This window comes from Gorilla gorilla, chromosome 5 (assembly GCF_029281585.2).
Source record: "Gorilla gorilla gorilla isolate KB3781 chromosome 5, NHGRI_mGorGor1-v2.1_pri, whole genome shotgun sequence".
Lineage (NCBI taxonomy): Eukaryota > Metazoa > Chordata > Mammalia > Primates > Hominidae > Gorilla > Gorilla gorilla.
In genome coordinates, this window is record NC_073229.2 from 139,391,698 (window position 1) to 139,413,527 (window position 21,830).

The following is a 21,830-nucleotide window of genomic DNA, read 5'->3' on the forward strand; positions in this document are numbered from 1 at the left end:
GTGCCAACACGCCTGGCTAATTTTGTATTTTTAGTAGAGACAGGGCTTCTCCATGTTGGTCAGGCTGGTCTCAAACTCCTGACCTCAGGTGATCTGCCTGGCTCGGTCTCCCAAAGTGCTGGGATTACAGGCATGAGCCACTGCGCCTGGCCTGTAATAAATTAATTCTAATGAGGACAGGCAAATTAGGAATAACAGGAGACCAGGCAAGAGATAAAGATATCTTAGCTGAGAAATGGAATATGTGATATGAAGAGAAGATGACAAATGTGAGATACATTTAGGAAGCAAAGTCAAAGTGGCTTAATGATGGATTGGGAATGGGGTGAAGAAGAAGGAGGTGCAAGTAATGGATCTTAGAATTCTGCTTTCACGTAGCAAATATAATCCATTTATTCTACTTACTCACATAAGAAGAGAACCAGAGTTGATGGATTAAATCACAGTTTCTGTTTTGAACCTAAAGAGTTCAGAGTACCTTAAAACATCAAATTCATAAGTTATGCATTTGTGGGTCTGAAGCTTAGAGAAGAGCTAGAGGTTTTAAAAGCAAGATAAGAGAATTATTTAGAATGTATATTTAAAAAAAAATACAGCACAGAAAAAAATCAACTAGAAAACGACCAAAATGTCAAGATTTTGGTAATAGGTAGTCATTGGTGATATTTGTGACAGCTATAAGTGGAGTGTGCTTATTTCTTGGAGTAGTAAGAGCTAAAATTGATTAGGAAGAGATTCAGAGTTATGAGGAACATAGAAATGTGGCCAGGTAGCATGAAGGGCCAAGTATGTTGATGACTATATTTAATTCATAGTTACCAATCTACTCTATTTTTAATTTTTTCAGTAGTAATTAGCTACCTGGAAGTTGAGCTCAAATATCTCTTCAGAGAAGAAATTTTGTGGAGAAACATAGTATGTTTTGGTTTGTTTTGATGTACTGATAAAAACATTATCAAGGATCTACCATCCTTTTCCAAACAGCAAGTGTTCAAAAAAGTCATCTCATTGGAGGTACCCAGTAAGAAAATCGGCGTTATTTGCTGGCAAAGTGTTTTTCCCTTTAAAATCATTTTGAATTCCCAAGGAAGGAGGGATACTTTGGCAATTCACACATGGACATAATTCCCTGGCTTGATTAACAATTTTTGTTACCTACCTCTTCCCTATAAGCATTGGAGTATATAATCTATTACCTACAATATAGTTGCCATCACATTGTCTTGAGTAAACAGTTAAATGAGGTATAATTCATTGAAAAAAGAAGACATGTCATTAAATAAGTGGATGTTTAACTTCCCAGCAGAAATGAATGTACTTAAGTAAAGGGATGAGATTATTAATCACACGCCAGATAAATATTAGAGATGTTAATAAAAAAAATGACGATAATTTTAGAATAAAATGCAGGCTCTCTCCATCACTTCACTTTTTGACATTATTTAAATTGTTGGGCAAGTTATCTATTGAGATAGGAAGAATTCTAAGACCACACCAATAACCTATGCTCTTGTATAATCAATCCACTTCCTGTGTGAGTGAAACCTAATGAGTGTACTGGGATATCCTTACCATGATTACATTACATAATGTGGTAAAAGACATTTTGAAGATGTAATTTAGGCCAGTTGACTTTGAGTTAATAAAAAGATTTTCTCTGGTGGGCCTGACCTAATCAGGTGAGTCTCTTAAAAAATACAGTGAGAGAGACTCTCCTACTGGCTTTAATGTAATAAGTTACCATCTTGTGAGAAGGCCATGGCTAGGACTTAGAGGCAGCCTCTAGGAGCTGAAAGCAACCCTAGTCAACAGCCAGGAAGAAAATAGGGACCTCAGTCCTACATGGCCAAAAAAACTAAATTCTGCAAACAACCTGAATGAGCTTGGAAGAGGAATACAGGCTCCAGTTGAAAATGCAGGACAGCTTGCACTTTGATCTTGGTCTATGAGACTCAGCAAAGAGCCCAGCTGCAGTGTGTCTAGACTTCTGACCTATAGAAACCATGATATAATAAATGAATGTTGTTTTAAGGCATTGCTTCTGATCATTTGTATGCAGCAATAGAAAATTGACACATGTATTATGGCCACATCCATTTTGTAACGATTAATCCATAACATTCTTCCACATGAGAATTATCACTTCTGTTTTCTACTTAGAAATCATTATAAAATATCTGTTAAATTTTAGAAACTAATTTTGATCTCAAGAAAATTAAGAAGCAATAAAAAATATTCACAGGTCACTTATTCACTTATTTCTTTAAAAACATTATAGGTTTTTTTAAAAAACCTATAGGAACCCATGGGGTCCTATAAGGAGATAGGAGTGTAGGTGGAAGTGAGAAATGTATAATCTTACGATGTAAGAATAGCTACTTCATCACATAAGCCAACAAAAATGTTGACCATGCTTTTTAGCACCAAAATGGTAACATCTGGATATATATGAGTGGTAGCAATATAAATGCAGCATTCACATCTTTACATCCTGAAATTAAATATCAGGCTGTACTGAGAAGCCAGTCATGGCCATCAGATTTTCACTGCCTATATAGGGTATCAAAAAGTAGTAATTTCAAAGTACTCATTTGGGCTTTTCCAATCACCACTTTCCTGTGCATCAGAGAACTTTACAGTTTCTAAATGCAACTCAGAAAAACCCTTCTAACTTCTCAGTATAAAAAGGTAGCAGAAATTCTTCACAAATATCATATACTGTGGTAAAATAAACATTCTTAATAACGCTTTGGGCTTTTTATATTGCTTCAATAGATAGTAAGCTATTATTAGTTATCTCTGAACTTGTTTGATTTAGAAATAATTTGGTATGTATTTTAAGGAATTATTGGCTTATAGGAACTTATGAGAAGACAGAAGAATATGTTATGGTTACACCTTTGATTATAGTCCTTGTAATTAGAAACAGTGTTAAATTGCTGACTTATTACTTAAAATATAAATTATGCATTTTTCTTACACTAGACCTCAGATAGTTATGCAGGGAAGAGAATGGGGTGGTTTAGAGCAAACCTCATGAACAAACTCTCATTTCTATATAAAGAATAATTACTTACAATAATTACTTTGGAAGTGAGCACCTGGCTTTCTTTCCAAAATTTGTATTAGTCAGCATTATTTCTCAGAATTTTTATTAGCATTAGTCAGCTTATCTCAATACCCAATATCTCAATGGCTTATGACACCTAGCCTGCAGGAGCAGTCTCTGTGTGGGACATGTGTATTTTCACAGTAGAGGACAAGAGAAAGGGCTGAGAGAAACCATGCAACAGTATTAAAAGCTTCTGCTCAGACATGGCGTATGTCACATTGGCTGACGTTCCATTAGCAAAAGTAAGTCATATAATCAAACCATAGTGCAATGAGGCAGGGACAGCTTCTTTTCACAGGAGGGGAAATGACAAAGCAATGGGTAGAGATGTATAATCTTACTGAGATGGGGGAATGAATAACTATAAACAATAGTACAATCAAACTTACAATTGAGAGAAACAAGTATCAGCAGATGGATGGATATGAAAATTTATATTACAGATATAGATATATCAATAATATATCTATATATCATATAATAATATTTAATATGAAAGAATTGTTAGCTACTATTAGATAGATACTTAGATATTAGTCATAATATTGTATCATATACTTGAATATTATTCAGTCTTAAAATAGGAGATTCTGACATTTTTGACAACATGGTGAACCCAATGGGCATTATACTAAGGGAGACAAGCCAGACACAGATAGAAAAATACTGCATGAAAATAGTTGAACACATAGAAGCAGAGAGCAGAATGGTGGTTACCAGGGGAGGGGACAGTGGCAGGATGGAAATGGGGAAATGGAGGTCAAAAGGTACAAAGTTGCATTTACATAGAATGAATAAATCTAAGAGACTTAATGTACAATATTAGTTAATAACAGTGTATTATATATACTGGTAATTTACCAAGAGAGTAGTTTTTTAGGTACTCTTATCACACACACACACACACACACACACACACACACACACATGAACACACACAGCAAGAAAGTAACTATATGGGATGATGGGTATGTTGATTTGTTTGACTGAAGTAATCAGTTCACTATGTATTTGCATGTCAAGGTAAGCATATGACAATATTTAAATACAATTTTTAAAAAACCTTTCTTAACAAAAACAAAAAAATTAAAAATGTCTGAATATATTGTACCTCTTTATAACCTCTTCCAATAAAAATATATTTAAATATTAGTCATTTTAAAGAGGTTCACTATCTCATAGAGATATTTATACATTTACAGGTCAAACTCAATATTTTTCAAACTTTGGATCATAAATAGCAAGGAGAATTAAGGTATAAACAACTGTCAAATAACTTCTATTCAAGCACCATGGAGAAAAATAGGTGTAAAATATCCTCAGAAGATGAAAACATATTATTTTTAGGAAAAATCAATGAACACATAAGTTTCAAAAGCAGAATGTGAATATTCACACATTTTAAATTAATTTAAAGTAAAAATCAAATATCACTGAAATCACGACATAATATGTCATTTCCAACAATTCATTTACTTGACCATTTTACTCTGAAAAAAAAAAAATGCTAACCACTATTTCCTGACTACTTTAATTTCAGGCAGACCGGCCAGATGAAGGATGCAATCTTCAAAAGTATTCCAGGAATGACTCTAGGTATATCCTTAAGAAATGTATTGCTAAATGTTAAATTTTGTTGGGAATTTTCAACATCATAGATTATGTTTAATACAAAAAGAGAGCCTGTTATATTGTGTAACAAGTATTTTTAAAAACTTGTTTAAGTAATATATCTAATAGCACTGTGTAAAAAATATATCTCATCAACTTATAAATTCACATTGAATTTGTTTTCATTTAAAAAAAAGGTATGTTTACCTTTGGGGCCTGAAAAAAAATTTCATAAATTTTAAAATAAAATAATGTTATAATCTGATATAATTTTATCTTATAATCTAAATAATCTTAAAAATTATTTAAAATAATTTTACCTTATAATCTGATATCCATTTCTAAAACATTTTCAGAATAGTAGCCTATAATATTATCTTTATAAAATAACATGTGCTTGTATATCTGTGTGAGTGTATGTGTACCTACAATAATGTGTATCAGCAAATGATAATTTTAGTTACTATTTACTGGAAAGTAGAATGGGTGGGAGATAGGATCAAGAGTTTTAAAAATATGTTTTTGTATTGTTTTAAGCAAGGAGAATACATTCATTTTCTAATAAATATGTCAAATTAAATGTCTAAATCAGAAAGAAAATTTTGTACATACTTTTTGTCCTTCACAGTTCAGTTTGAATTTTAGTTCAGTATAGATCCTTGTGAAATTATTAAAATCTCCAAATAACAAAATAACTATTTTTTAAATAATAACTCTGGATCCAGAATGTAAGGATGTTAAAAGATACATGTAAGAATATTTTTGTTTTATAGGTAGTTTAATCTCAAAAGGTCTCACTTGGTCTCAGTATTGTGAAGTCATCAGTGTTATTTCAAGAGCACTATGAACATTTCTGAATATGTTATATTGCAGAAGAAAAAAGACGTATCTAACCAATTCTCCAACTGTGAAAAATTCATGTAGTTCTCAAACAGTTTTTTCATACTTATCTGGATGTTACCTAAATTATTTGTTATACTAAAATTATTTTAATGTATTTGTTTAAAATATGCTATGGTATTTTACTTAAAACTATAGCATTTATGGAATATATTTGGAATTTATTTGGTAAAGAAAATTTACTCTGTAGCCTTTAAATGTCATACTTTTTATGAATTTTGCTAAAGATATATTCAAATTTGTATAAGGAACCAGGGACCTCCTGGGAAGAAAGGGAGGCCAAATTGGCCTCCTCTTTCCCACAAATTCAAGGCTACTAAACTAGTTAGAACTGGTCTCTCCCAAAGCCAGTATCTGGCAAGAGTAGTTGGCCTCAAAGCGGGAAAGATATGCTAAGGCACAAAGCAGATGAATTATGGCTTGAAGTCTCTCAGGACAGACACTAAAACCTTTCTCAAATGCATCATCCTGGAAGAAAGCAATTTTTAAAGAGGAGAGCTTAAGAGCAAAGGCAATAATTTTTTTAAAGCGCTGCAGCTTGGGGAACTCAGTTCAGTTTTGACATTAGCTCAACTTTGGCAAAGTATAACACTGGTTTTCGAAAGATGGTCCCACCTAGTACTTTATGGGAACACTGAAACCCAGAAGTGCACTCTATCAGTTATGTTGGCAGCAAACTGACTGTGAGGTTTCCATCCAACCTTCCTTCCTTGGATATAACATGGAGTGACACAAACATTACCCCAGCAGAATCAGCAGCACCTGTCAACAGAGGCCTCTTCAGACTATGTGTTTCAAAGCCTGTGCCAGGCTCCTGCTGTGGAAGCAGAACAGGACTGAGCTGCTGAGCTGCATCCTTCTGAAGCAACCAGCTTCAGGTATGATTGGGAAGTTCTCCTGCTCAAGGGGGCAAGTATTCTCAAGGCCAAGCATTGAGTTCATAGAAGGTGCAAATGTGATGGACCCTTCGGATAGGAGAAAGCCCAGTATGGATCTGGGGGTTTCTAAGATATTGACATTGGGAAAGCAGGTTGAGAAGGTACAAGGACAGGATACTAGGCTTTCTGCTAAAATGTAGAATATTGCATGTGTTACAGTTTGGAAGCCCTATTGTTTATAAATTGAACCATTATTTACAATAATGTTCATAACAACCTGATTATGTAGACACTATTATCCCCATTTTATAGCAGGAAGAAACAAAAGTATGAGAGTTTTGCTAACATGCCTAAGGCTGCACAAGCAGCAGCAAGCATACAGCTTAGGACTTAAATTAAGATTTATCTGATTTAAAGTCTCCTCAGTTTTCAGAACCACAGGGTAAAGAATGTATATTCTATTATAACCATAATTCTAAATATTGAAATGCAGACTTTGAAAAGTAGAGTGGCTTGTCTCAGAGCTCAAACCTTAGCAAGTAGCAAAGCCAAGACAAAAACACAGGTTTTCCCATGGTTGACACTACATTTCATTGGCTCTTTAAGTCATTTATTAAATTATTTTCCTGATTACTTATTAACAAAGAACCTTAGAATGTATTGCATACATTCTTGTTTAGTATGATTTTCCCCCACGGTCTTAGATTTTTGAAATCCAAATTTCCTAAGAGTAAACACTGGGACACTGTTTATTGTCAGATATGCTTCACCAAGTGCATATTTTAGGTGAAAGAAAAATAGAAGCTTTTGTCCAACAGGAGACCTCCATGTTTGCACTGAAGTTCAGTTTTACTGGTTGCTGAAAGTGCAACTTTATCACATAGTCATCATTGTTTTCTTATGTTCTTGAACCACAGAAAGAGAATCATTAATCTAGTGGGGCTTGTGACAATTTATCTTCAAAGACTTCAAGTAGTGTAGAGTCTATCAAAAGATTAATAAACCTGGAGTGCAATTTTGGTTGAATTAGCAAACTGTCCAAAGTAATTGATTTGGCTTAATACAAATCCTTATTTATGAAAGTATAAATTTAACAAAAAATCAGAAAACTGGCAAAATGCCTCAGACTTTGAAATGTTTACAAGTTTAGGTCTTTGAGAATGTAAAATTAGTACCTATGCTTAAAATACCTTTAATCCTGAGAGTTTTAAGGATTAAAAATAATACTAATTAATTTTAAAAGCTTTGAGCTTAAAATTAATACTTACTATGATACTTAAAACATATATTTTCTTTATTTCATTTTCCTAAATAATTAGTTTTTACAATTAATACTAAGTATTTTTATCAATTTTTACCAGAGAAAAGAAATCAAATATGAAGGAGTTTGTTAGGACATTTTTCTATGTTTACAATGTGTAGGTCTCAGTTAAAAATTGTTCATCTTATGTATCAATATCTATTTTTTAATCACTTCACCAATTGCAATTTGTGATAAATTAATTTCTAGAAGATGACTTTATTTCATACCCTGAATGTCAGCCAAGCTTTTAGATAAGGTCAAATCATTTTATTCTAATCAAAATTTTGCAGCATCTGAACAATGAGATCTAATTTGCTTTGACAAAATAAGACCTCAGAGTCACAGCAGCATAGCCAGTTTAAGCGTATCAACTAATACACCCTTTTCCTTTCAGCAAACATTAATTAAGACCTACTATCAGCCAGGTATTGTAGTTGGCACTTATGGTACCAAAAACAAATAAGATTAAGTCCTTTCTTCACAAGGCATATTGTCTAGTGAGAAGGCATAAATATGAAAAAACAATTATAAATGATAGAAGTACAGTGATATAGTAAAATACAAAATGCTGTGTAAGCATACAGAAGAGATGGTGTATTAGTCTGTTTTTGCACTGCTATGATGAACTACCTGAGACTGGGTAATATATAAACAAAAGATATTTAATAGACTCACAGTTCTGCATGGCTAGGGAGGTCTCAGGAAGCTTACAATCATGGCAGAAGGCAAAGGGGAAGCAAGACACGTCTTACACGGCAGCAGGAGAGAGAGAGCGAGAGAAGGGGGTAGTGCCACACTTTTAAACCATTAGATCTTGTGAAAACTCACTCACTATCTTCTGAACAGCATGGGAGAAACCACCTCCATAATCTAATCATCTCCCACCAGGTTCCTTTCTCAACAAATGGGGATTATAATTCCAATGAGATTTGAATGGCAACACAGAGCCAAACCATATCATCCCACCCTTGACCCCTTCCAAATCTCATGTCCTTCTCACATTTCAAAACACAATCACGTCTTCCCAATAGTCCTGCAAAGTCTTGACTCATACCAGCATTAACTCAAAAGTCCATAGTCCAAAGTTTCATCTAAGACAAGGCAAATTATTTCTCCCTATGAGCCTGCAAAATCAAAAACAAGTTAGTTACTTCCAAGATACAATGGGGTAAAGTATTGGGTAAATGTTCCCATTCCAAATGGGAGAAATTGACCAAAACAAAGGGGCTACAGGCCCCATGCAAGTCTGAAACCCAAAAGGGCAGTAATTAAATCTTAAAGCTCCAAAGTAATCTCCTTTGACTCCATGTCTCATACCCAGGGCACATTGACACAAGAGGTGGGCTCCCAAGGTCTTGGGTAGCTCCACTCCTGTGGTTCTGCACAGTACAGCCCCCATGGCTGCTGTCATGGCCTGGTGTTGAGTGCCTGTGGCTTTTCCAAGTGGATGGTGCAAGCTGCCAGTTGAGCTACCATTTTGGGGTCTGGAGGTAGTGGCCCTCTTCTCACAACTCCACTAGGCAGTGCCCCAGTGGGAACTCTGTTTGGAGGCTCCAACCCCACATTTCTCCTCTGCATTGCCCTAGTAGAGGTTTTCCATGAGAGCTCTGCCCAGGCAGCAAACTTCTGCCTGGACACACAGCAATTTCCATACGTCCTCTGAAATCTATGCAAAGGTTCCCAAACCTCAATTTTTGCCCTCTGCATACCTCAGGCCCAACATCACATGGAAGTTGCCCAGGCTTAGGGCTTGCACCCTTTGAAGCAATGGCCCGAGCTGTATGTTGGCCCCTTTAAGCTATGGCCTGGACATGAGGCACCCAGTCTCAAGACTGCACAAAGTAGCAAGGCCCTGGGCCCTGCCCAGGAAACCATTTTTCCTTCCTAGGCCTCTGGGCCTGTGATGGGAGCGGCTGCCATAAAGATCTCTGAAATGTCCTGGAGACATTTTGTCCCCATTGTCTTGGAGATTAACATTTGGCTCCTGGTTACTTAGGCAAATTTCTGCAGCCAACTTGAATTTCTCCACAGAAAATGGGTTTTTCTTTTCTATGACATGGTCAGGCTGCAAATTTTTCATACTTTTATGCTTTTCTTCTCTTTTAAACATAAACTCCAATTTCAGACCATCTCTTTGTGAATGTATATGACTATACGCTCAGAAAAAGCCAGGTAACATCTTGAACACTTTGCTGCTTAGAAATTTCTTTTGCCAGATACCCTAAATCATCTCTCTCAATTTCAAAGTTTCACAGATTTCTCAGGCAAGGGCAAAATGCTGCCAGTCTCTTTGCTAAACCATAGCAAGAGTGACCTTTACTCTAGTTCCCAGTAAGTTCCTCATCTCCGTCTGAGACCACCTCAGCCTGGACTTTATTGTCCATATCACTATCAGCATTTTGGTCGAAACCATTCAACAAGTCTCTAGGAAGTACCAAACTTTCCCACATCTTCCTTTCTTCTCCTGAGCCCTCCAGATTATTTCAACCTCTGCCTGTTTCCCAGTTCCAAAGTTGCTTCCACATTTTCAGGTATCTTTATAGCAGTACCCCACTCTCCCGGTACCAATTTTCTGTATTAGTCCATTTTCAACTGCTATAAAGAACTACTTGAGACTGGGTAATTTATAAACAAAAGGGGTTTAATTGACTCACAGTACTGCATGGCTGGGGAGGCCTCAGAAAACTTCCAATCATGGCTGAAGGCAAAGGGGAAGCAAGGCATGTCTTACATGGTGATAGGAGAGATAGCGGGAGAAAGGAGAAGTGCTACACTTTTAAAGCATCAGATCTCATGAGAATTCACTCACTATCATGAGAACAGCTTGGAGGAAACTGTCCCCATGATTCAATCACCTCCCACCAGGTCCCTCCCTAGGCAAATGGAGATTACAGTTCAAGATAAGATTTGAGTGGGGACACAGAGCCAAAGTATATCAGAAGGCTATGCAAATATAGTCTCCCAAGAGCTGTCAGAGAGGAGAAGGTGTTGACTACCTCGCTTATTCACAAAGAAAGAAGAGGTAACAGCACTACATTAAGAGGTAAGGTCATTCTAGACAGAGGACGCATTAGTTTGTTTTGCATCACTATAAAGGAATACCTGCAACTGAGTAATTTATAAAGTAAAGAGGTTTGATTGGCACACAGTTCTGTAGACAGTACAGGAATCATGGCATTGGCATCTACTCAGCTTCTGGTAAGGGCTCAAGAAGCTTTCAATCATGATGGAAGGCAAGTGGGGAGCTGGTGTATCACCTGGCAAGAAAGGGTGCAAGAGAGAAGGGGGAGGTCTTATACTCTTTTAAACAACCAAATCTCACATGATCTAACTGATAACTCACTCATCACCAAGAGGAGGGCACCAAGCCATTCATGAGGGATCTGTCTCCATGATCTAATATCTCCCAATAGGCCCCACCTCCAACACTGGGGATCACATTTCAACATGAGATTAAGAGGGGACAAATACCCAAACTATATCATAGAAGATGACATGAGCAATCCTACAGATGTCAAATGTGGAATTATGAGTGCTGAGATGCTGTGGCCAAAATTAGTCAAAGAAATAAACATAAACTTCAGTCCGGGAAGCAGCTGGAATTGTGGTGGCTGAATTGGCAGACAGTAAATCAAGGCATAAATTTGTACTAAGGAACTGAAAATTTGTCTATGGGAGGCATTAGCTTGTTTTCTTTTAATCACTCAGGAACTCTGGGAAGAATGGTTTAAGAGTAACAGGACTGTGAGCAGTGGGATAACAATGAAGATTGTCTCAGTCCAAATGAAGTTCTTGTTTGGGGCAGTGATAGCAAGGTGAAGAGGATTTGATAGATTTTGAAGGTACTTCAGAGGATACCTCAACAGCATTTGGAGTTGGAATTTATAAGAACAGGGAAAAGGGGCTAAAGTTCAGAATTATTATCTTGCTTTGTTTAATTTCTGTATCTTTTTTTACCCTGATTTTATAACTACACATTGTATGCATGTATCAAAATATCACATGTATACTATAAATATGTACAATTACTATGTATCAATAAATATAAAAATAATTTCTGTATTTTTATTGCGGTATGATTATACTTAGTAAAATACTGAGATTTTAAGAATAAAGTTTAATAAGTTTTGAAAAACATACATACCTGTGTAACCCACAACCAATCAAGATATAATACATCCCCAGCTCCTCAGAAAGTCCCCTTCTATCCCTTTTCTGCCAATCTCTCACCTCCGATATAGAGCCACCGTTCTGATTTCTATCTCCTTGGGTTAGTTTGGTTTGTTCTTTAATGTTTTCATGTGTGTCTAGATGCTTTTTCTCAGCATGCTTTTGAGATTAATTCCCGTTGCTGAGTGTTCAAGTAGTCCATTTCTTTTTATCGCTGAGTAGAATTCTACTGTATAAGTATACTACAAGTTGTATATCCATTTTTCTGTTGATGGGTATTTAGGTTATTTACATATTTTTGTTGCTATTTGCTCTGAGACTTTCTCTTTTATTCATGGATTATTTAGAAGTGTGTTTTTTAGTCTCCAAGTCTTCAGAGATTTTCCTTTTAAGTTAACCATATTTATTTCTAGTGTGATTCCGTTGTGTTCAGAGAATACAGTGATATCATCCCTTTTAAATTTGTTGAGCTTTGGTTTATGGCCCAATATTGTCTATCTCAGTATCTGTTCCATGACTACTTGAAAAAATGTATTTTCTGCTGATGATTAGTGGAGTATTCTATAACTGTTGATTGGACCTTTTGGTCAATAGTTTTGAGTTCTTCTATGGCCTTGTTAATTTTCTGTTCAGTTGTTCTATCAATTGGTAAGAGGGGGAAATGACATCTCCAACAATGATTATGGATTTCTCTATTTATCTTTTCAGTTCTATTACTTTTAATCATTTTTATAATTTTTTAATTGTGGTAAAGATCTATCACTTTTTGCTTAATATATTTTGTACCTCTGTTGTTTGGCACAAATACATTTAAGATTGCCTTGTCTTGATAAATTTACTTTTTTCATTATATAAAATCCCTTTCTGACCACAGTAAATTTATTTGCTCTGAAGTCTCTTTATTTGATATCAATATAGCTACTCTTGCTTTTTTGATTAATATTTTATATATATAAAAAACTCTATATATTATATATGCATATATAATATATATTTCCATTCTATATTTTTAACTTATCTATGTCATTATATTTGAAGTGAATTTCTTATACACAGCATATAGTTCGTTGTATTTTTAATTTTTGTCAATTTCTGTCTTAATACACTTAATGTAAGTGCTGATATCTTAGGATTTAATTGTGCCACTTTATTTTTGTTTTGTTTTGTTTTGTTCCACCTCCCTATGGGTTAATCTTTTGATCTGCTTTTTAATAAATCTCTTTGTATAGACCTTTTCTGATATCATCCAATGGAGAGAGGTGCCTTGTTACTGCTGGGTGGGGACAGAAGTCTAGGCTCCACATGTGGTCTCTACTGCCCAGCTGGGCTCAGGAATAGAGAGGTGGTGGTTCACTACTGGACAACAGAGATGAATTCTCAGCTACCTACTTGGCCTTCTCTGAAATAACCACAACAGTGGTTTTGGACTATCTCAGTACAACCTTGTGATGGTGGAAGTCTAGGGTTTCATCTGGCTTTTGCTTTCATGGGAGAGGGGAATAAATTGTGTTTTAATATTAGACTAAAAGTTGTATACAAAGCTACACTGCCCCTTTCTGGTCCTTTGATTAAAGAGAGCAGGTTTGTCAGAGCTTTTGTAGTTTGTGCCTGTTGACATTTCTGAGTTGTCAACTTCTTCAACTCTATGTCTGAGATCTCTAAGATAAAAAAGAAAACCCAAGGGAATTAACAACTGTGTCCCTAGCCAGCCTCTCTTCCCTCTACCTTTCAGAACCTTCTTGTGTTTGTTTTCTTCTCTATATTGCATGCAGGGATTTTATTTGTACTTAGTTTTCTTGAAGCAGAACTACTTCATTCTTTTTTATATTTTTCATCTCTTCTGAGATGTCCACATTTGTTTACTAATTCTTTACACCTTTTCCTACATATTTATAAACCTTTTTGTAATAGTTGTTTTAAAGTCCTTGTCTGCTAGTCCCAATAACTGGATCATCTGGAGATTGAACTTGTTAATTTTATTCTTGATTGTGTATCACATTACTTGCTTCTTTGCAGTTTCTATGCTTTAAAGAATTGCATTGGATATTTTATATAGGAGAACAATGATGATGCAGGTATAGTAATATTTTGTATTTTATTCCTCAGACAGGGTGTGCTCATTTTTATATGTTGCACCTAAGCTACTGAGCCAAGAGTCTAGCTCATCTGGGACTGAGCCATAACACTAGGAAGAGTGAGCTTACTTTCAGTTAACCCAACTCTTAACACCCCACGCTGCCACTGCTGCTGGGAGGCAATAGCCTCTTTGACCTTAGCACTGTTTTAGCCTGCAACCAGGGGTCTTATTGAGCCAAAGTATTACCTTCAGATGAAACAGTTCCAAACATTGAGAAATTGCATGAGGATTTCCACACTATTTCTCCTGTTCAGTCCCAACTTTACTGCCTTTTTCTCAGCAACATTGAGATAAGTTAGAGTTAGAATACCAAGCAAAATATTGTCACATTTTATGACATTGTAGACTTCAATATTTCCCACCTGCTGCTGCCATCAACAATAGCTTGGCTGGCCTCTTTTAGACCCGGAAAATGACTCTGTTTTTGGCACGCTTTCTCATCCATCTGTCAAAGACATGAAATTTGTCCCCAGTTGTGCTGTGAAGGGAGTTTATGTCTGAAAATCTGTTCAGAAGATTTTCTTCAACTGAGTGAAGGTCTTCTGGGGATTTTACATATTAATAATTAATGGTTGTTTTATTTTACTTTTTTCTTTTATTCATTCTTTATATACATATATAATAAGTTCTATAATAACCATATATATATATACATAAGTATGTCTATGGGGCAAGTTTTACAAGATTCTCTTGTAAACATTGAAAATGTTTTGTATTAGTTGGGAAAATAGTTATTTAAGAAAATTAGATTTAAAAAATATGTGCATTATGTTTGTGTTACATATATTAGAATACATATTAATTTGCTTGTTAGGAGCCAGTTTGTGAGCCAAAATGTTGAATTTGAAGTGCCTGAGTCTTCCAGGTAGAAGAAAACACCTCACACAAGTGCCATCCCAATCTGAAGCCAAGCACAGGTGTGAGAAGCTGTGAAATAGTTCATTTGGAGAGCTGGAAACAAGGCTATGAGTTAATGGATATTTTTAAATGTCTTTTTTTCTTAATGGGAGGCACTCCATAATATTGCCAAAATTACTACACCACAAATAAATCTTATATTTTTAATGTTTTAGATAACAGAAGGAATATAATGAAAATACTCTACATCTATTTCAAAACACCTGCAAACTTTATCTTCTTGAAGAATCTCTCCTTTCCACTTTTCACCATTTGTTTCCTCTTGTCTAGTGCTAATAACTCTGTAAGTTCCCTAGATGACTTATTGACTTTCTCCTTTAGTGACCAGGTTTCATCAGTTTCCTCTTCTACTCTCTCTCTCTCTCTTTAGCATTTTAAAAATCGCCTCCCTTTCTGGTTATTTTCCACAATCCTAATTCTCATTCTTAAATCAAAAAATGTTCTCAATTTTTTTCATCTAGAAAAGAAACAAATGAGTTTCCCCTTCAGGTCATGACTAAGTTTCTATCAGACCAACTCTTAAGTACATACAAATAATGAACGCTGGATAAAATACATAAAACAACTACCTGCATGCACTGAAGAATATAGGGAGATTAACATTTAGAAGAAGGGAAGAGCAAAGGGGAAGTTTTCCATATTTTTAGATCTTTTTTTTTTTCCAGCTTTTGACCAGAGGGCAGACTAAATCAGGTAGGCGACAACAGAGTGTAGGAACTTTGATATAAAAACCTATATTTTACTGGCACAGAGAGCTTGAAGACAGATTGCATTGCAAATGTAGATAACAGAAATTGAGATGTGAATCTCAAAAACAAGAGGTCAAGGAAGGAGGAGTCCAAATTCTGTACATAAGCTCTGTCTCACTCTCTTAACTACCTGTGTGCAGGAGGAAAAAAAGAGTGAACTTACATTTGACGTGCTGTTCATTGCAGATGGCGGGGCAGTTTCCAATTTTAGCTCGTCCAAATTAATTGCCTCTTTAAGGGAAAAAAAGAAGCAATTACTCTTTGGCAGAACACTATAAAATGTAGATGCTAAAACGCATCATTCACAGTATATAAGATACAATCAAAAATTACTTAAAAATACAAGAAACTGGAAATCATAAATGATCCTCAAAAAAAAAATCAATGAAGACCAATGCCAAATGACCCTGATGTTAACACTAGCAGATAAGAATTTTAAGGTGACCATTATAACCATGCTCAATGGGATAAGAAAAAAAAAATGGAGTTTTATTTGTAATGAGTAAAACAGACAATAAATCTCAGAAATGAAAAAGGAACTATTAAAATGCAAATTTAAAAACTGACAGAAAATACCAGAAATTGCTTTTTTAAGTCACTCAGCAGACTTAACAGCAGAATAAAGATACTAGAGGAAAAAATGAACTAGAAAATCAATCAACAGAAATTATGTAACATTTAAAGTAAAAAAAAATTGAAAAAAATTTAATAGAGCATTGGAGATGTGTGGAACAATATTAAAAGGTCAAATATATATGTAGGGTCCCAGAAAGAGAATATAGGATGTGGGACAGAAAAAAAAATTTGAAGAAATAATGTCTGACAATTTTACTAATTTCTGAAACATGTAGATGTACTAATTCAATAAGATCATCAAGCCCAAAGCAAAACAAATACAAAGAAAATCACAAGTATGATAGTCATTTCAAAGTGCTAACTACCAAAGATAAAGCAAATATCTTTAAACTAATCTGATAAAACTCACTTAAGTGGAAACAACTTGAATACAGCTGACTTCTCCTCAGAAGGAATGAAGGACAGAAGATAGTGAGGCAATATCCTGATGGTGCTAGGGGAAAACAAAAACAACAACAATAAACATTTTACCTAGCATTTTCTATCAAGGGAAAATAACCTTAAAATAGCAGCAAAATAAATATATTTTTGGATTAAAAGTCTAAGAATTTTCACCAAAGATCAACCTGCATTATCACAAATTCTAAAAGCCTTGACCCTCACAAAGAAATGAAAGAGCATTGAAAATGGCAAGTATCTTGGTAAAATTAAGGACAATTTGTCCTCCCAATCTACTTTTTTGGCTGATTTAAAGCAAAACTTATAATCCTTTGGGGATTATATGTTCTAATAATGTATATGACAACCGTAGTGTAAAGGGTAGGGGAATTAAATGAACTACAAAATTGCAGGATTTCTACATTACAGATGAAGTGCCTGAATTCATGACCTGGGTATGCATTAGACTGTCATTACACTCTTAGGTATTCACCCAAGAGAAATGAAAGCATATGTCCACACAAAGCTTTGTAACATGAATGTTCATAACAGCTTTACTTGCAGTGGCCCCAAAATGGAAACAAGTCAAATGTCTATCAAAAGGTGAATGAATAAACAAATTATATCATATCCATAAAATAAAATTTAATTCAATATAGTAAGAAAGTACTCATTATTTTAATAGATTCAAAAGTAAAATTCTTGTGAACAAGGAATCCAAGAAATTTCCTTAATGTAAAAAAGTCATCATCAAAAATCCTACAGCTATAATTGTACTTAGGGATGAAATAGGGTAGGCTTTTCCTCAAAGATCTGGAACAAGGCAAAGAAGCTCACTCTTAACAATTCTAATTAACATGATACTAGAGTTTGCCTAAATGTTGTAATAAGGCAAGAAACAGGCCAGGCGCGGTGGCTCATGCCTGTAATCCCAGCACTTTAGGAGGCCGAGGCGGGCAGATCACAAGGTCAGGAGATCGAGACCATCCTGGGTAACACGGTGAAACCCCGAGTCTACTAAAAATACAAAAAATTAGCTGGGCATGGTGGTGGGTGCCTGTGGTTCCAGCTACTTGGGAGGCTGAGGCAGGAGAAGGGTGTGAATCCGGGAGGCGGAGCTTACAGTGAGCAGAGATTGCGTCACTGCACTCCAGCCTGGGCGACAGAGTGAGACTCTGTCTCAAAAAAAAAAATAAATAAATAAATAAATAAATAAGGCAAGAAACAGATATTAGAATCGGAAAGATTGAGAAGAAAAATTTAAGAAGGTCTCTATTGGTAGATTTCAAGATTATTTATGTAAAATGTATAAGGTGTTTGTAAAGTAACCACTAGAATTAATACACTAATTTATGAAGTTAATAGAATAAAAGTCTAATAAGCTAAGATTAATTTTATTTAATATATTTTAACACAGAACTTGGAAATAAAAATGTTTCAGTATTTAATTTTCAAAAGTGTCAAAAAATTAATTTGTGATATTAAAGACTCTATGCTGAAAAACTGCAAAATTTGTGGAGAAAAAATAAGGAAGATCTAAATAGGAAGATGCATCCTATTTATCAATTGAAAATCTGTGCATTGTTAATATCAGTTCTCCCCACATTGATCTATAAATTTAAAGTTTTGTGATCATAACCATAGTAGGCTTTTTTCTTTATGAATTTACAATCTGAGTCTAATATTCATACAGAAATGCAAATGGTTTATTTCCAAAGCAGTCATGAAAAACAATAGTTTGAGGACTCCTGCTATCTGACTTTAAGACTTGTGTAAAAAAGACAGTATGCTACTTTCAAAGGATAAATAAACATATCAATGGAACACAGTAGTCTAGAAATTGCAGAATTAGTCACTCATGGGTACACTGATTTGATGTTTAAAAAAGCTTGCAAAGAAATCCAATGGAGAGGAATGTCCGTTTACCAAATGCTGCTAGAAAATAAGCAGATATCAATACAGAAAACAATGATAATTGACCACCACCTCATTTCATACACAAATATTAAATTGAGATTAATCATAGACCAAAAGACAGAAGCTATAATTATTAAGTTTTTGAGAAAAAATATCACAGGAGAATATCGTCACACCAAGGGATATACAGCTGTTTCTTTTTTTTTTTTCTTTTCTTTTTTTTTTTGAGACAGTCTCGCTCTGTCGCCAGGCTGGAGTGCAGTGGCACAATCTCGGCTCACTGCAACCTCTGCCTCCCAGGTTCAAGCTATTCTCCTGCCTCAGCCTCACGAGTAGCTGGGATTACAGGCGCATTCCACCACATCCAGCTAATTTTTGTATTCTTAGTAGCGACGGGGTTTCAACATATTAGCAAGGATGGTCTCGATCTCTTGACCTTGTGATCCGCCCACGTCAGCCTCCCAAAGTGCGGGGATTACAGGCTTCCAGATGTTTCTTAAACACAGAAAGCAATAAGCATAAAAGAGCAAAAAAGATGAAAATAAAAATCAATAATTCCTATTCATAAAAATAGATAACTAAGAAAAGTAAATAAGTAGCCACAAACTGGCAGAAAATATTTGCAAAATATATATTTAACAACGAAATAATATCCAGGATACTTAAGTCTTATAAGTCAATAATAAAAATATAAAGAACCAAATTTAAAATGGGTAAACATTTGAACAGATATTTCATAAAGAAATATATGTGATGGGGCCAGGTATAGTAGATGTATCACACATATCACATAAAGTACCTATAATATCAGCACTTTGGCAGGCTGAGGCAGTAGGATTCCATGAGAAAAGGAGTTTGAGGCTGCAATGAGCCATGATTATGCCACTGCCCTCCAGCATGGGCAACAGAAAGAGACCCTGTCTCTAAAAAAAAGAAAAAAAAATGTGTTAGGCCAGTAAATACACAAAAACCATTCAATATAATTAGTCATCAGAGAAATGCAAATTAAAATCATGAGATATGTGCCCAAAGAAACGCTTTTAACAATGTAGACAGCACCTTTATTCATTCATAAGTGACAGAAGCTAGAAACATTCTGGTTATTCATCAAACACATTGTGGTATATTCATTCAATGGATAATAATAAAAAGAAATGGATGTATATGCAATAAGTGGGATAAATCTCTAAAACTATAGGCTGAGTGAAAGAAGTCTTTACAAGAATTTCATAATGCAAACTACTATTTGTATGAATTCTAGAAGAGATAAAACTAATGTTCCTTCTTACAACTTCACAATTTACCCCTAAGGTATATACACTGCCTTAGGGAGGAATTGTGAAGTAGTAAGAAGGAGTTTTTTGTGTTGATGATAATGCTCTTTATCTTGATAGAGATTTTAGTTGCATATCTATGTGCATTTATCACTACTCAATGCAAGGCATATTTAAAATATTTTTACGTTTTATTTTATGTAAATTTTATCTAAAAAATTAAAAGAACCATAAGTAAATATTTGTTCTTTTAATTATATTCATGCTGAAGTATTTGGGGGGAAATGTACCAATGCCATGCAAATTGCTGTAAAAAACATAAAAAATATTGAATTAACGAATGGATAGGCGGTTGTATGTGTATATGGATGTGGTAATACAGGTGAAATAAAATATTAATTAAATAATAACAACATGTTTTAGTGTGGGGTGTATGGACTTTTACTGTAAAATTCTCTTTGGTATATTTAAAGATAGTTATAACAAAATACAGGGAGAAAACATATGTATTTGACATAGGTAATACAAACCAACCTAATGAAAGCACCCAAACAAAAAATCACACTCCGAAAGCAATGTTCTTTTGCAGGATTTGCAGGTACTGGCTTACTTACTGCCTCCACTCTCATTTCACATTCTCTCTTCAATGCCTTACACATTTTTTCCCGTGTCATTTTATTGCAACTGCTGGCTCAAAAAAACCCTTTGCTACATGGAAGGGTGATGAATTAGTACTTAAATGATTTGATATGTATACCTACTTCCTTTAGGCTCCCATGATTCGCTAGGTTTATCCCCAGCTTTTTTTGTGTGTTTGTTTGTTTTCTTTTCTTTTTTGAGACCGTGTCTCATTCTGTCGCCAGGCTGGAGTGCACTGGCACTATCTCTGTTCACTGCAACCTCCTCCTGCTAGGTTCAAGTGATTCTCCTGCCTCAGCTCCTGAGTAGCTGGGACTACATGCACACACCACCGCGCCCAGCCAATTTTTGTATTTTTATTAGAGATGGGTTTCACCATATTGGCCAGGATGGTCTCCATCTCTTGACCTCATGATCTGTCCACCTCAGCCTCCAAAAATGCTGGGATTACAGGTGTGAACCACTACACCTGGTCCCCAACTTCTTTCATATTCATTTCTGGTCATCTCTTTAACCCTCTTTGACTATAATCATTCCAAGTAGAATGGTTATTCTCGACATTCCAACTGCCCTTAGGTACCCCATGCATTCATATATCTTTAGTGAAAGAATACATCGTAAACTAAATTTTTAGCTCATAACTCTTCAGAGAGCCCAAACTGGATTATCCAATTACCTGCTGGGTATCTACATTGAATTATTCATACACGCCTTAATCTAAAGATGTACAAAATAATTATTTGCTTCTAAACATGTTCCTGTGTATTTCTTGTATCAGTGATTAATTATAATATTTACCACACTAGCCAAAGTCTAAATTAAGAATTCACCATTATTTTTTCCTCCACATTCCCAAACACAATCAATCACTGAGTTTGATTTTTTTCTGTTCCTTTTATATCTTATAGCTCTATTTTCTCTAATAATACTGCCTTTGTATTAGTCAAGCACATTTTAAGTCTTGTCTAGACAGTTCAAGTCTTCTAAATAATATTACTATTTCAGATGCTGTCTTTCTTCTGTCCAGTCTCAATACTGAAGCCAACGTGATCATTTTGAAATGGATCTCTGATTATATTTTAATCTTCTTAAAAATTATGTAGTGTTATCTCATTGCCTTCAGAATCATACATAAAGTCTTGCTTCTCAGCCTGCCATATAAGACTTATTATTATCTTTTCTCTCTTTACATCTTGAGTGTCATATCT